We start from the raw sequence: 14,575 nt of genomic DNA on the forward strand, positions 1-14,575 counted from the left end.
GTTCACTTAACTCTTGCCTAATTTTCTTGGAGTTATCACTTTAGAACCCTAAGTCAGCTATATGAACCTTCTAGATCATGTCGCAGAAAAGGAAAGGTGCTCTTTAGACATTGTCAGATTTGAGCTGGGGTGAAGCTAAGAGCTCAGAATCAAGGGACTCGCTGCACTAGAGAAGATTTCAGAGTTACATGAAGGCTACCATCTTGGGAGTTGGGAGATTCTTCTGGCATCTGAACTAAGTCCCTTCTACAATAATAATAATAATTGTCTTCTCTATTATCCTGAGATCAATGGGAGCAGAGAGGAGTGGCTGCTGTCAATTACGCTATACCTATACAAGACAAATTTCTCACCCAACTTCCTTGCCCTTGGCGGAACCATCCAATCCTGAACTTCCATGGAGAGGAAAGAAGTCCATGGACAGGGATTTTCCTTGTCAGCTGCTCCTGACCACAGTGCTGGGGGTTGAATGCTCAAGGTGCCCCAAGGCACCATCCCAAGGGTATTTTCCCTAGAGGTCTCTAAGAGTTGGGAGAAATTTAAGAAGAGCAAGCTGCCTTCCATCTGCTATCCCCAGGGGTCATGTGCCCCCAGATGGTGCAGGATGAGTGAGGGCAAAGGGCAAGGGGGAAGTATGTCAACTGGAACATCACAGGAGTCTAAATAAGGACTGTTGTTTGCTGTCCATGTCTTGTTTTTTTGATCTCACCAAAGGAATACAACCCTACAATAAACACTCCAGCCTTACGTAAATAAGCACCAGCCTGCAGCTGCCTCTGTAGCCAGCTCAGTGGTTTCCTGAGATTAAGAACGCAGGTATAACCCTTAGAAGGTGCCCCAGCTAAGAACTATAAAAGTGATCCACAATGAAAGTGATGAGACACTGGTTGGGCAGCCAAATGGTGTTGGAGTGGGGTGGGAAATGGGGATAAACGCTACAGAATCAGCTTTCCTGGGGATAAGAAAGCCTAGGAGAAAGGCTGGTTTCTGAGCAGTCCAGAGGTAGGAACAGATGAAACAATCTTATTTGGGCTTGAGCAGCCAAAAGACTCTTTGGAAATCCAGGTCTAAGCCTCTGGAGCTTTCTTTTCAGCTGCCCCAGCTGCACATTCCTGAAAAGCCAGCACTTGTGTGAGGCATCTCCCAACTCAGACATGAGTCACGCCAGCTTATTTTAAGTCCTGACCTCTTCCCGGGACGGGACTCCAACATGGAAAGCCACGTGCTGTGAAGCAACTATGGACCCCGGCCAAGGGAAACAGAGGCCCCCCCACAGCTTCCTGACAGCGTCCTTCCCAGAAGCCCAGTATAAGCAGGGGCCAGGAGCAGCTGTGGGCACTCACACCCCTCTCCCTCGCCTGGGCGGAATAGTGGGCCGCACTGCGCCGGCAGCACTTATGCCCATCACAATGCCGCTGACGGCTGGGGCAGGGGGTAGCAGGCAGGGAGAGGAAGCCCTGTGTTCTTTTCTTTCCAGGACTCTGGCCTTGGTTTTCCACTCCACACCAGATTGTCCTGAAAGCCTGCTGCAGTTCTTTGGGGATAAATGGGCAGAGGGAGTACGAAGCCCATGATCTCTTGGCCAAGTGTATTTAAGCCTTTTAATAATTCATATCCCCATTTCCATACACAGCCCCACTTAAAGAAGGATCCCAGGGAAACCTAAAAGCTTTTCTGATTGCACCGGCTCATCCAGCATCTTCATAAAAGGTTCTCAACTGGCCTCTCAGAATCGACGGCAGCAACGCTTATGAAGAAAAACTAATAGTTCCAGCTGGTAGTCATTGAAAAGTCACTTAATATTTCTCAGTACAAGGAGCTCGACTTAATGGGACACAATGTTTTTTTCCTAAGCAGTTGGGAAAAAAAAACCTGTGACATCATATTAATAATGTCAAGTTTTATTGGCTCTCTCATTTGACATGATATTAAACTTTTCAGACTCTATCTCGACTGAGGTACAAGGTTGTTAAAATGCGGACAGATTGGAGCGCTACAAAAATGTGGCATGGAAGAAATGCCTGTCCAGGTGAGTGGAGAGAGATGGAAAGCTAGTGACATGGGGCTTAATAGACAAATCTACTTAGTGGAAAAACTCTTAGTATGTCACCTGCTTCCCTACACTGACTTCTTTCTGAGACCAATGATGCAGGCAATTTATAGGAAGATGGGGTTCAGAACTCTGTGGCATAGGGTTCTTCATTGTCCTCTGCAAGTCTAGTTAGTTTTCTGGACAGAATAAAGTGAAGACATCATGTTAAGATAGATTACAGTCTGTGAGCCTAGCTTTGCTCCATAGCACCTCCTTGGGACAGAAAACGCCCTGGGTTTCTCTTTTCTAAAATTAATTAATTAATTAATTTTAAAGGCCAGCACCCTATTGAGCTGAAAGCTTCAGGGGCTAACAGCTTTCCAGGCTGAAGGTCTTTTTTTTTTTTTTTTTTTCTTTTAAATAAGGAGTCTCTCTCTCTTGCCCAGGCTGGAGTTCAGTGGTGCGATCTTGGCTCACTACAACCTCCGCCTCTTGGGTTCAAGTGATTCTCATGCCTAAGCCTCCCCAGTAGCTGGGATTGCAGGTATGCACCACAATGCCCAGCTGATTTTTGCATTTTTAGTAGATAGATGACGTTTCATCATGTTGGCTAGGCTGGCCTCAAACTCCTGACCCCAAGTGATCCGTACGCCTTGGCCTCCCAAAGCACTGGGATTACAGACGTGAGCCACCGCGCCCTGCAACTACCTGGGTTTCTAATCGTAACAACAATAGGTGACTGACATGACCTGGTATGAGCATGTGGCTGGCACCATGCTAAGTACTTACCTGTGTTTAGGCCTGTTGGATCCTCACAAAAACCAATGAGTTAGATGTCATTGTTGTCACCATTGTCCCCATTTTAAGAAAGAAAACTGAGTTTAAGAGGCATCATGTGATTTTCTGAGTCTGATGGCTAGCAGCAGTCCTGGGAATCCTATTCAAATGGGCTGTATCTTGAAATTATGTGGTTACCACCCTTCAATACAGTGGGAGCCATTATGAAGATGAAAAATGTCACATGTGCTAAGTCTAGGGACCCCAGTCTGGGCCTTGGACCTCTCCCTACCTTCAGCATTTGTCCTCTTTCACTTTTTCACTGTAGGGGACTGACAGGCTGCTTGGAGGTTTTTCTGGCAGGCAGTCAGCACTGACTTCGCCTGTCAGGTGCAACACCATAAATAACATATTTTAAGCAAAGAACACCCCAGCAACCCAATAATGCATGTCTAAAGCCATTTTGACGTTGCAGAGATACAGTCATACTTTTATGCTTTGTTTAAAGAAATTGTTTGCAGCATATTTGTAGTGAAATCACTCCAAAGAGTTTATTTGGGATGATTGATTTATAGGAATCCAGCTCCCATACCCAGAGGATGACACGTAAATCATATCTTCTTTTCATTTATAATAAGGAACAAAATGATCATATTTTGACAAGTCTGATCATTTTGGGGGTTGAGCAGGTTCCCTCAGTGGGCTCAGTCTATAGCTCACAGAACCGATAGAATATTATTATGTCTCATTAAAATCAGCTGCAGCTGCTTCAGATGGCTGCCCCAAAGAAAACAAAGCTATTGGTGGTTTATCCTGGAGTAATCAGTCTACCTACTGATTTTTAAGAAGGGGGCAAGTGGAAATCTTTTTAGTTGTGCTTGCCAAAGCCCGTCTTCCCTGGGTTTGAACTTAGAACATCTCCTTAAAACAGACAGGCCCTACCTAGGGCTGACATCAGAAGTCTTTCTGTGTCCTCTCCTCCCCCTTGATGCTGCTGCAGCCTCTGGCCTTCTGACCCCACAGAGGCTGCATCACATTTCCAGACCTAATGGGAATCTTAACTGCCCAGGCTTAACGGGGAGGGTGACATTGCTGTTTTGGCACCTGCCCTCTCACTAAACCAAACAAGCCAGTTTTGTAGCTCCCATTTGTTTCTAGATTCACAGTCGGGGCAGAAGCCGCCCATGTCGCATCCCCAGAATCTGTGCTGTTATGGAAATATTTGTGTTCAGCTGCGGAGGCTGGGCTTTGGGTCATGCTGAGTGGAGTCAGCCTTCTACCCTGTCTGAAAGTCTCCTCTGACTCCCCTGCAAAAGACTCCCGTGCAGGACTCCTCTCCTGGTCTCCCCATCTGCTGGGCTGGGGCCTGATCCTGTACTGCTCCCACTTCTTGAGAAGTGAGTTCAGTCTGTGACAGCCACACAGTGAAAAGACCAGAAAAGTTCTCCCGGAACAAAACCTCACCAAGTTCTCAGGGTCCGTGGCAGTCTGTGTAAGAGTAGTACAGTGAAAGAGCTTCCTTCTCTCATCTCCCTCTTTCATCTTCCCTAATCCCCTCCCCTCGACTTATCTTTTTTTTCTCTTTGCCTCCAGCCCCCCTCCTCTTTCTATTCACTATCAAGAACAGCCAATTTAGCGGGCGGCCATACAGTTCCAGCAGAAGGCCCCGGGATCAGTGGCTATGGGGAATGGCACAGCCAGAAGGAGAAATCAAAGATGAAATGAGCATTCGGATCTTGCTGAAACTGAAGCTTAGCACCCTTTATGCATTATTCATGTGTGACATTGTCACCCTCTTCTCTGCACTCTCCACTGAGCTACAACAGAGCCTTGAATCCTCGTGGCTTTGAAATAATTTGCACGATGACACTGATCTATCTTCAGCCTTGCCGACACCCCACACAGGGCCAAGTTCTGGTCTGGCTCAGGTATAGCTGCCTGTCAGGTCAGCATGAAACCACAATCATGCCCTTTTGGCAAGACACTTCTCCAAAAAAAAAAAAAAAAAGACACTTCAAGGAAGTGGGTAACAATTTGCATTTGGTGTTTAGCTCTTGATACCTGAACCAAATGATCAAAATCCTAAGCAAGCAAGGGGCCTTGATTGGATTATCTAAAACTATGAATTATTGACCTTGGGCAAGTCATTAGATTTCCCTGAGCTTGGATGTTCCATCCCCAAAACTTGGAGTTCATAATGACTTCCTTACAGGCATGCTGTGAGGACTGAATTAGTTAATAAATATATGTAGACATGCTTTGTAAACTATAAAATACTGAATTAATATAAAAGCAATTTAAAAAGACCAAAGTGTATTAGGCATCCACGATGTGCTTGCCATTGTGCTATTGACATTTACTTGCTCATTTAATCTTCAGAGAAATCCCCGTGAGGTTGATACTACTATTCCCCCCTCCCTTTTTTTTATCATGTCAGGCAGGTAGGAATAAGGCTTGAAGGAGGCACATCTGACACATGTGCCGGAACACCCAGTCACTTTCCTATGAACTACAAAAGGACCTCTCCTTTCTTAAAGATGAGGAAATTCAGGAGGCTCAGAGAGGTGGTTAAGGGAAATCCGAAGCTGGGATTCTAGTCCAGGCTGTCTCTTCCCTCCTACTCTGCAGGTACCCATTCCAGGTCTAGGAGCAGTTAACTTTCCTGGCTTTGTGCACAAACACAAATGTTGATTTACCAACATGTCAAATATTCCCCCCGACCCTCCTCGGATTGCTCCTAAGCTGGAGGCAGTTAGATGTCTTGGGCCTCTGCTACTTCATTTGCACCGGTTTTCCACTGACCTGAATGAGTGGGCCAGTGACTATTTTCAAGGTTGGTTGGGAGGAGTTGGCTCTCAGCTTGGGATTCCTGGAACAGATGCACTTGGAAGCCTTCTCCTGGCCTCTACCTCTGAGGATCCCAGGACCAATTTTTTGTCCCAACCCATTTTCTCAGGAACTCATCTAAGGAAGCTACGCCCTGGCAGGAGTAAGCTACCATCTCTAAGAGCCAGCACAGAACTTCGGGAGGGCTAAATGTGAAGAGAAGTGGGTGTGCGTGCAGCCCGTTTGATGGAGCCCATGAGAGATCGTTTCAGAGGATCACAGTGACAGGACACTTAGCCCTCCTCACAGGCATGAGTTTGGAATAATTACCCAGGGCAGACTCTCTGAAAGAGGAGGTAAGCTGGCTAAGGCTCTTAGAAGGCAGGCCTGATGACACTGTTATGTATCAGTCCAGGGCTCAGGACGTGCAGGGTCGGGTATTAGCTGATTATCTGATTCTGTCAGCAGAGAGCTTTCAGCGAGTCCACAGAGCCAGCCCCCAGGTTTCCTCACAGAAATGCTAAGCTTAGACAGCTGCAAAGGGTCCTGGTATGAAGTTCTGCCCCTGGAAGGTGTCCTGGGTACTTACAGTATCAGCGTTGGAGGCAGATCCTGCAGCTCTGAAACACCTTCCAAGCTTCATGTTGCCACATGGTTCTGGGAGATTAGGCCACAGGAACCTGTGGTTTCCCTCACACCTGAACCTGAACCTCTGATTTCCTCTCCAGTTGGAGCCTTTAACACAGTCAGTCTACAGACATAGTCTGGGCTGTGGAAAAGCTTTCCACCTGCAACCTTGCTGGGAGTGGAAGAGAAGGACGAGAGGTGGGTGAGGAAGAGCCATTTCTGTGACAGAAATCAAGGCCAAACAGGTGGACTTGAGTGGCAATTCTTTCCAATCAGGAGAGGCCCAAATGACAGGAGGAGGCACTAAGTTTAGACATAAAAAAGCACTTACTTGGTTTTGAAGGCTAGCCAGGATACCTCTAATAAATGTGTTATAATAACTCAATTTTATCATTTACTATATTTACTGTATTTTACTGTTCTATGAATTTTTTTTTTTTTTGAGACAGGGTCTCACTCTGTCACCCAAGCTGGAATGCAGTGGGGCAATCTCGGTTCACTGCAACCTCTGCTTCCCAGGTTCAAGTGATTCTCCTGCCTCAGCCTCCTGAGTAGCTGGGATTACAGGTGAGTGCCACCACACTCGGCTAATTTTTGTATTTTTAGTAGAGATGGGGTTTCACCATGTTGGCCAGGCTGGTCTCGATCTCCTGATCTTGAATGATCTGTACACCTGGGCCTCCCAATGAACTTTTAAATATTATGCCACTTAATCCTTCCAACTACCCTATAAGAGAGGCATGATCATTAGATTTTCATTTCACATCTGAGAAAGCTGAGGTCCAGATAAATTTGTTTTTTTTTTTTTTGGAGACGAAGTCTTGCTCTGTTGCCCAGGCTGGAGTGCAGTGGTGAGATCTTGGCTTACAACAGCCTCTGCTTCCCGTGTTCAAGAAATGATTCTGCCTCAACTTCCCGAGTAGCTGGGATTATAGGTATGTGCCACCACACCTGGCTAAATTTCTTTGTAGTTTTAGTAGAGACAGGGTTTTGTCATGTTGCCCAGGCTGGTCTCAAACTCCTGATCTCAAATGATCCACCCACCTCAGCCTCCCAAAGTGCTGGGATTACAGGTGTGAGCCACTGCAGCCAGCCAGGTCCAAACAATTTAACTCATCTAAGGTCAGCAGTGCAGAGACAGACTCAGAATGCAGACCCAGGCAATTTGTTGCCAGACTCCAGCCTCCTGACTGCTGCTTTCCAGCTGCCTCCGTAGAAAGGGTAAAGAAATGCTGGGGAGAGCTCCATCTGACCTGGCTGGGTACACACCCAGGAGGCAGAGGACTTCATGGAGGGCGTTCAGGCTGTGGGGATCTGTGAATGTGGCATTGTTACTGACGTGGCTCCTTCCTTTTCTCCTTTCCCTCCCAATTTCTCCATGTGGCACCCCTCCCACAAGCTGGCGGGAGGGTGGAAGTGAGGATAAAGGATCCTTGAGGGAAGCTGAGTCCAGCCCAGGTTGCCTCTGCCCCCATCTGCTTTGTTCTTACCATAGGTGCCTGACTCCTACCTGTTGAGTTATAGGCCACTGACTTCCAAGTCAGCCAGGAAGTCAATCATCTTTTCCACTGATCCTCTGCCCTGAGCTATCTCGCACAAGTGGTGCCCACTGGACCCCGCAGCTCTGGCCCTGCTGGAACTCCCTCACAGCTTAGCAGGGGTTTTAAATCTGGCCCATGAGGCCTTGTCAGTTTCAAGAGCCCCCCCTGACCTTTTAATAAACATTTCCTTTGTTATCAGAATTATTTCCTAATTCATTCCCTTCTGTCCCTGAAAATCTAAATCCTATTTAAGTTAATGCCCTTCATTTTCATTTATAAAGACAGATACAAAATAATTATTTCCTATCTCCGTGGTTTCCTTATCTCCTGTCCTAATAACGCCTTTGGCAGATGAACATTTCCCGTCAGTTGAAACAGTTGGAGTGTTTTTTTTTTTTTTCACTCTTTAAAGAAGAAAAATAGAATGCCTTCTCGGGCTTTGTCTCCTCCCTTCTCCTCTTTTTTCTTTCTGCCTTTCTCAGCTCTTTTCTTCTCACTATCTGCCTTTCTCTCCAGGAGCCCCTCTCTTCCTCTTGTGATCCCCACAGTGCCCCTCTCTCTCCCTCTCCTGCGCCCTCTCCTGCTGTCCTGGCCCTTGCCCAGCCCAGCCTTGCTGGGTGCCTCTCATTTTTCTGTTGGTGCTGCAATCTCTCTGCGGCCTCACATCTGAATTTCATCAGCCCCTGAGCCTGCCTTTGAGCTCAAGTCCCCCCAGCTAATAAAATGGGTTTGGATAAGCAGACGCAGTCTCGAAAAGAAACATTCTTTGGTTTCCTCTCATGAAAACTAGTGAGCAGAGAATTCACAGTTCCCTTCTCCGGGCGCCTCTTTGAAGTGTTTGATTGAAAGGAGAGGGGATGGAAAGGGATAGGGTGATGGGGGTTGGTAGTGGCGGGAACAAGGATTCCAGCTTTAATTAGCAACTCTGAAACCAGTGACCCAGGCTTCCGGCCACCTCCTCTGTTCCTTGCCCATCTGGGTAGGGGTGATGCTGACTGTGATTTTTGGCTGTCTGCACCAGATCCAGCCTTCCACTCTCCTCCCTTTTGTTTTAGGGTAAAACTCAGCACACAGTATAAATCTAGGGTTTGAGAGACAGTCATTAATGGAAGTAGGCTGATTTTAAGGGAACCTGTTCTGTTCTCAGAAAAGAGTTGTTTAAATCCTAACCATTAGCACATGCTGAATGCCTTCTATATGCCAGCTATGTAAATGATCTCATTTACTTCTCATTAGGATCCTATGACCTAGGTGCTACTGTTTCCCTACCGTATGTATGAAGAAACTAAGGCTCAGAAAGACTGGAAACTTGCTCACAGCCCTCAACCAGCAGGGGTACAGCCGGGCCTCAAATCCAGGTTTTGCTTCATGTCCCTTGCTCTCTGACATGCAGGCCTTCAAGAGAAGGGATTTCTGTCACTCCTCTGGCTTTAAAGTCTTTGTCAAGGCCAAGGAGGAACTATGAAGAGCTCTTCTGTGGCGGTATCTCACAGGTGATCTCTGAGATCTTTTACCTTTGCTGGAGAATGCAGATTACAAGGCACAGAGATGTGAAAAAAGCCTGAAAGCATGGTGCTGCGGAGTGGTCAAGGACTGATGGATGGGGAATGGGATGTACCTACATCAAGTCCCTTCATTTTGTAGTCAGGGAAACTGAGGCCTAGCAAGGAGCTGAGTCTTACTCTTGCCTTCACTTGGCTCAGCAGCTAAAATTTGCTGATCTAGCCCTGCCCTGCAGAGAGTTTTCCTTCATCATATGGAGGGAGATGTGGAAGCCACCTGGGGGGTCACCCCAGGGTGGCCAGGAGACTTAGAGTACAGAGGGAGCATGGGATGGCCAGCAATGACTAGAGGCTTCAGGATAAATGAGCAGTCATGAGGTAACACTTCTAGACTCCTAAACTCTGAAAGGGTAAGAGTCTCCATGGCCTCAAGTCCTAAAAAAGGTACCAATTTTTGGGCAGTGGATGAGGCTGGTTAGCAAGTGCTGCCTTTCTTCTGGCTCCCTGACCTGGGGTACCTGGTCAGGCCTTGAGGAGCAGATGACCTGGTTGCTCATATGACTTGGGCTCAGCAACATGCACAGGACCTTATAAATACCATCAATGCAACGATCGTGCAGCTCAGGCTGGAGGGCAGGAAGGATAATGTCGGCAAGGAGGGTCTCATAGCTGGAGACCATTTGCAAAGCAGTGCAAATCAAATAACTCTTTCACAGAGTGGGACATGGGGACCCAAAACCTTGGCAGTTGAACGAACATCTCCCAGTTTGATGTTTGAAAAGTGATAAGAAGGCTTCCTGTCTCCCTGTCGTCCTGTGTTGCCACCATTAGAAGCATTTTCTTGATTCTAGTAAGCACCTCTAAAAATACATATATGTAACTATTAATAGTAAAGAAAAGCATGTTAAGCCAGAGTGTAACTGGTTTGATATGGAGTCATGAAGGACTGGGGCTCCAGGACAAGTATGATTTGGTAGGTGTGTGAGTTGCTAGCCACAGGGCAGAGGGTGGATTTTTGAAATTATCTGAGCATAAGTTCATTCCGTCAATGGGGAATCAGGACCTTGGAGAAGGAGAGGAATGGGAGAGGGCTTAGGCAAGGGAGAGACAATCCCACAATGTGTCTTTCTACACTTCCTGTGGAGTGCCAATGGGATGTAGAGGCGTATTAATAAGAAGGCTGTGGAAGCACAAAGGAGGAAGCCATTGACATGGTGTTTTCTGGTAGAAATCAGTTAAGCCTTCTTATGGGAAGTAATATTTGAACAATGTGGGGGCGTGGCCAATCTCACATTGTTCATGACCACTGTTCTGGGGTGAAGGGAGATGTTGCATAGTGCAGAGAAAAGCAAAAATGGTCTGGGAATGACCAGAGCTGGGTTCTGGTGCCATAGCTGTTTCTCAGAGCTTCAGTTTCTGGTCCCATAAAATGAGGGTGTATAGTTACCAGTATTTTCCAATCCGCCATTTATGCACACACTATTTTATTAAGTTTTATCAGATTTTCAAATATATATTTTTTCGATTGGCTTACTTTTTTTTATTTTTGAGATGGTGTTTCACTCTTGTTGCCCAGGCTGGAGTGCAATGGCGCGATCTCGGCTTACTACAACCTCCGTCTCCCGAGTTCAAATAATTTTCCTGCCTCAGTCTTCTAAGTAGTTGAGATTACATGCGTACACCACCACACCCAGCTAATTTTGTATTTTTTGTAGAGTTGGGGCTTCACCATGTTGGTCAGGCTGGTCTTGAACTCCTGACCCCAAGTGATTCACCCGTCTTGGCCTCCTAAAATGCTGGGATTACAGGCATGAGCCACCATGCCCTCCCTCAATTGGCTTACTTTTAAAATTTGTCCTCGCTCTGAACATACTAATGGATTTGCTGTGGGAGTCATACTTTCTTTAATGTATATTGAAATAAACTATTGATTTCATTTAAGGCTCATCTGTGTACCACCTAAAATTCCCTATTGTGTTACCAATTCAGGAAGTCTGGGCCAAGTGACTATGGTCCACTCCTTCCAATCTCTGTGATTCTATGATGTTTTACCGAGGGGAATACCTTCCTTTTCCTTTCTAAATGGAGGACAGGATTTGTAGAAGCTCTGAGTCCCTGCTAGGAAAGAGAAAAAGATCTGCATGTCTCATGGATGCTAAAGCCAGATTCTGAGAGGAATGACAAAGTCATTGCTAATTGCAGCCAATTACTCTATCGGATGGTACTGGTAGGGAAAATGACTTCAAGTCTAGAGTTGCCTTGGAAAGAATTACCATACTGGTAAGTAATTTTGACTCAAGTTATTTTTAATGCGAAAATTTGCTACAAGTACTTTGAGAATTAAAAAAAAAAAGAAGCCCATGTCTTCATTAGAGCATAATAAAGCAGTTTTTAATTAGTAAGCTAAGCTACTAGACACACCTATAATTTGGGGTATGAAGAAGAAACGTTTACTATGTATTCTTTATTTGTTTCTCCTTTTTCTGAAGAGTGGAATTATTTTCTTCAGTTTTCCAGGGCCTGAGAAAACTCACTGGAAGGTGCCCTACAGTTTCCAAGAGATCTCACTTTCTCTTCATCCCTTAGTCTAAAGGCACAGACATCCACTGAAAAGGAACAAGACTGTGTCTTCAGCTGCGCTTCTAATTCCTCCTGTGTCTTCTCTTAGCCATGAGAGAGTGGTTGGTTTCTTCTGTTTCCTCTGTGCCTCAGTTTCATCATCTGTATCATCATCTGTATAATGAATAGGAAGCGAAATTGTGTGTGTGTGTGTGTGTGTGTGTGTGTGTGTGTGTGTGAATTCTAAGCTGCTGCTACATCTTTTTTTTTTTTTTTTTTGAGATGTAGTCTTGCTCTTTCGCCTAGGCTGGAGTTCACTGCAACCTCCATCTCCTGGGTTCAAATGAATCTCCTGTCTAAGCATTCTGAGTAGCTGAGATTACGGGCTCAGGCCACCACGTCTAGCTAATTTTTGTATTTTCAGTAAAGATGGTACTTCGCCATGTTGGCCAGGCTGGTCTTGAACTCCTGACCTCAGGTGATCCACCAAAGGTGGATCCGCCTCAGCCTACCACAGTGCTAGGATTACAGGTGTGAGCCACCATGCCTAGGCTGCTGCTACGTCTTTAAGCAAATATGGACATGATATCATATAATGAATTCTCACTTACTAAATACCTAGTAAACACTACCATTGTCCTTTAGTCCATCCATCTATCCATTGATCCACATTTTCAACAAATAAGTATCATGTATGTGCTGGATGCTAAGGGAGAGTTTCTGTCCTCCAAGACCTTATGATCTATTTTTTTTTTAATAAAAAGATGTTGACATATGATAGTTAACTAGCAACGTGATTTAGCAGGAGCCAGTGAGACCAGGCATGATGCAGAGGATAAACATTCTAAGAAGTAACCGTTTATATTATATAGTTTCAAACAGCTAGAAAAATATTGAATCTTCCCAGAACGAAGAAGTGATAAATGTTCAAGATGATGGATATGGTAATTATCTTATTCACTATACATTACATATGTATCAAAACATCACTATGTGTCCCATGAACACATACAATGATTACATGTCAATTAAAAAAAATGAAAAGAAAAAAATGCTTTAAAAAAGAATTTAGAGAAGGAGAGGAAGATGTTTGTAGGGGGATAGATTAAGAAATAATTGAACAATTTAAGCCGGGTATTGAAGGATGAATTCCACTTATGTTGGCAGAGAAAATGATAAAGGTTAAGAATTGGGCATTTTCAGCCAGGTGCAGTGGCTCACTCTTGTAATCTCAGCACTTTGGGAGGCCGAGGAGGGTGGATCACCTGACATCAGGAGTTTGAGACCAGCCTGTCCAATATGGTGAACCCCTCCCATCTCTACTAAAAAATACAAAAATTAGCAGAGTGTGGTGGTGGGTCCCTGTAATCCCAGTTACTCGGGAGGCTGAGGCAGGAGAATCGCTTGAACCTGAGAGGCAGAGGTTGCAGTGAGCTGAGATCATGCCATTGCACTCCAGCCTGAGCAAGGAGAGCAAAACTCCATTAAAAAAAAAAATTGGGCATTTTCAATAGAGTATCAGCTCTGCCATCTACTTGCTCTGGGACTTTTGGCAAAACTGTTAACCTCTCTTATCCTCAATGCTTTCTTCTGTAGAATGGGAGTTGAGCTGGTTGCTGTAAAACTTTATGATCCAGTGAAAAGCAAATCTAGACAGGGAAGAGCATGAGTGATTTCAGTACAGAGGCGGGGGAAAGACAATGACCTTCAAATGACCTTTTCTAATATGTGCAGAGTGACTGTTCTGCATCAGGAAGCATGGGCTATGTTTCATTTGAGGGCCATAGCCTGGAGGTCTGATCTGAATTCCCTTTCCCTGGACTGGAAGAAACACAGTCTTACTATCTTGCCAACAACTGCCTGTGGTAAATTCAGTACCCGGCTTGAAGCAGCATTTAGAGAAATTTTTTCCATGAAAACAAAAGTTTTTGCTTAATTATTCAGCACACTCATGCATTTAAAAATACTGTCCACTCTCTAACTAGCTGTCTTTTTAATAAGGCTTCTTGTCTCCCAAGGAGCTTGGCTCCCATTGTCTAAGGCTTCTTTATAAAGAACTCTGGGCCAGGCATAATCCCAGCTGTCCCTGGGTTTAGAGAGAAGCTTCCCCAGGCAGAGTGAGGTGTCTGAACTGCTTTTCCACAGAGATACAAGGAAGGCACATCTAAGCTCCCTAGGGGCTAGTGTAGGCAGAGTGTGGACGGGGGTTAGAAAACGAGCCAAGGTCATTTGTCCTTGGTGTGGCTGGTAAGTTTTAGGGGATCAGAAAATTCTTTCTCAATGTTGTTTCTTGATCCAATTTATTGTATCCATTCATCTGACATCACTCCTCTGGCCATCCATCCAAAACATATTCATTGCTTACTCTGTCCCCAACACTGTTCTATGTCCTGCAACCATCTGCACAGAGAAGAATCAGTGTAGGACAAATTTCAGAGGAAACTGGGATTTTTCCTAATGGCCTAGAGGAGACGTTGCAATTTTTACCTTTCTCGGATTTATTTATCATCTGATTTCTTTGGAAGTTTCTTGATGTGTGGCATTTGGGAGACCTGGCTCCACTGAGGGAGGTTATCTCAACATGAGGAGGGGGTCAGACCTCAGCTCCTGGAGGACAGAACCTTGTTTGTCTTCATGCACAGTTCAGCCAAGCACTAGCTCAGCAGAAGGTCCATAACTGAAAGATCTGGATGGTTTTTTTTTTTTTTTTT

General features: G+C 45.3%; 1 pseudogene; it reads right to left on the reverse strand.

Annotated features, from left to right (window-relative positions):
- Nucleotides 1-5,240: 5,240 nt before the first annotated feature.
- LOC119470381 lies at nucleotides 5,241-5,330 on the reverse strand (annotated as a pseudogene).
- Nucleotides 5,331-14,575: the final 9,245 nt, after the last annotated feature.

Source organism: Cebus imitator, unplaced genomic scaffold (assembly GCF_001604975.1).
Source record: "Cebus imitator isolate Cc_AM_T3 unplaced genomic scaffold, Cebus_imitator-1.0 Scaffold28, whole genome shotgun sequence".
Lineage (NCBI taxonomy): Eukaryota > Metazoa > Chordata > Mammalia > Primates > Cebidae > Cebus > Cebus imitator.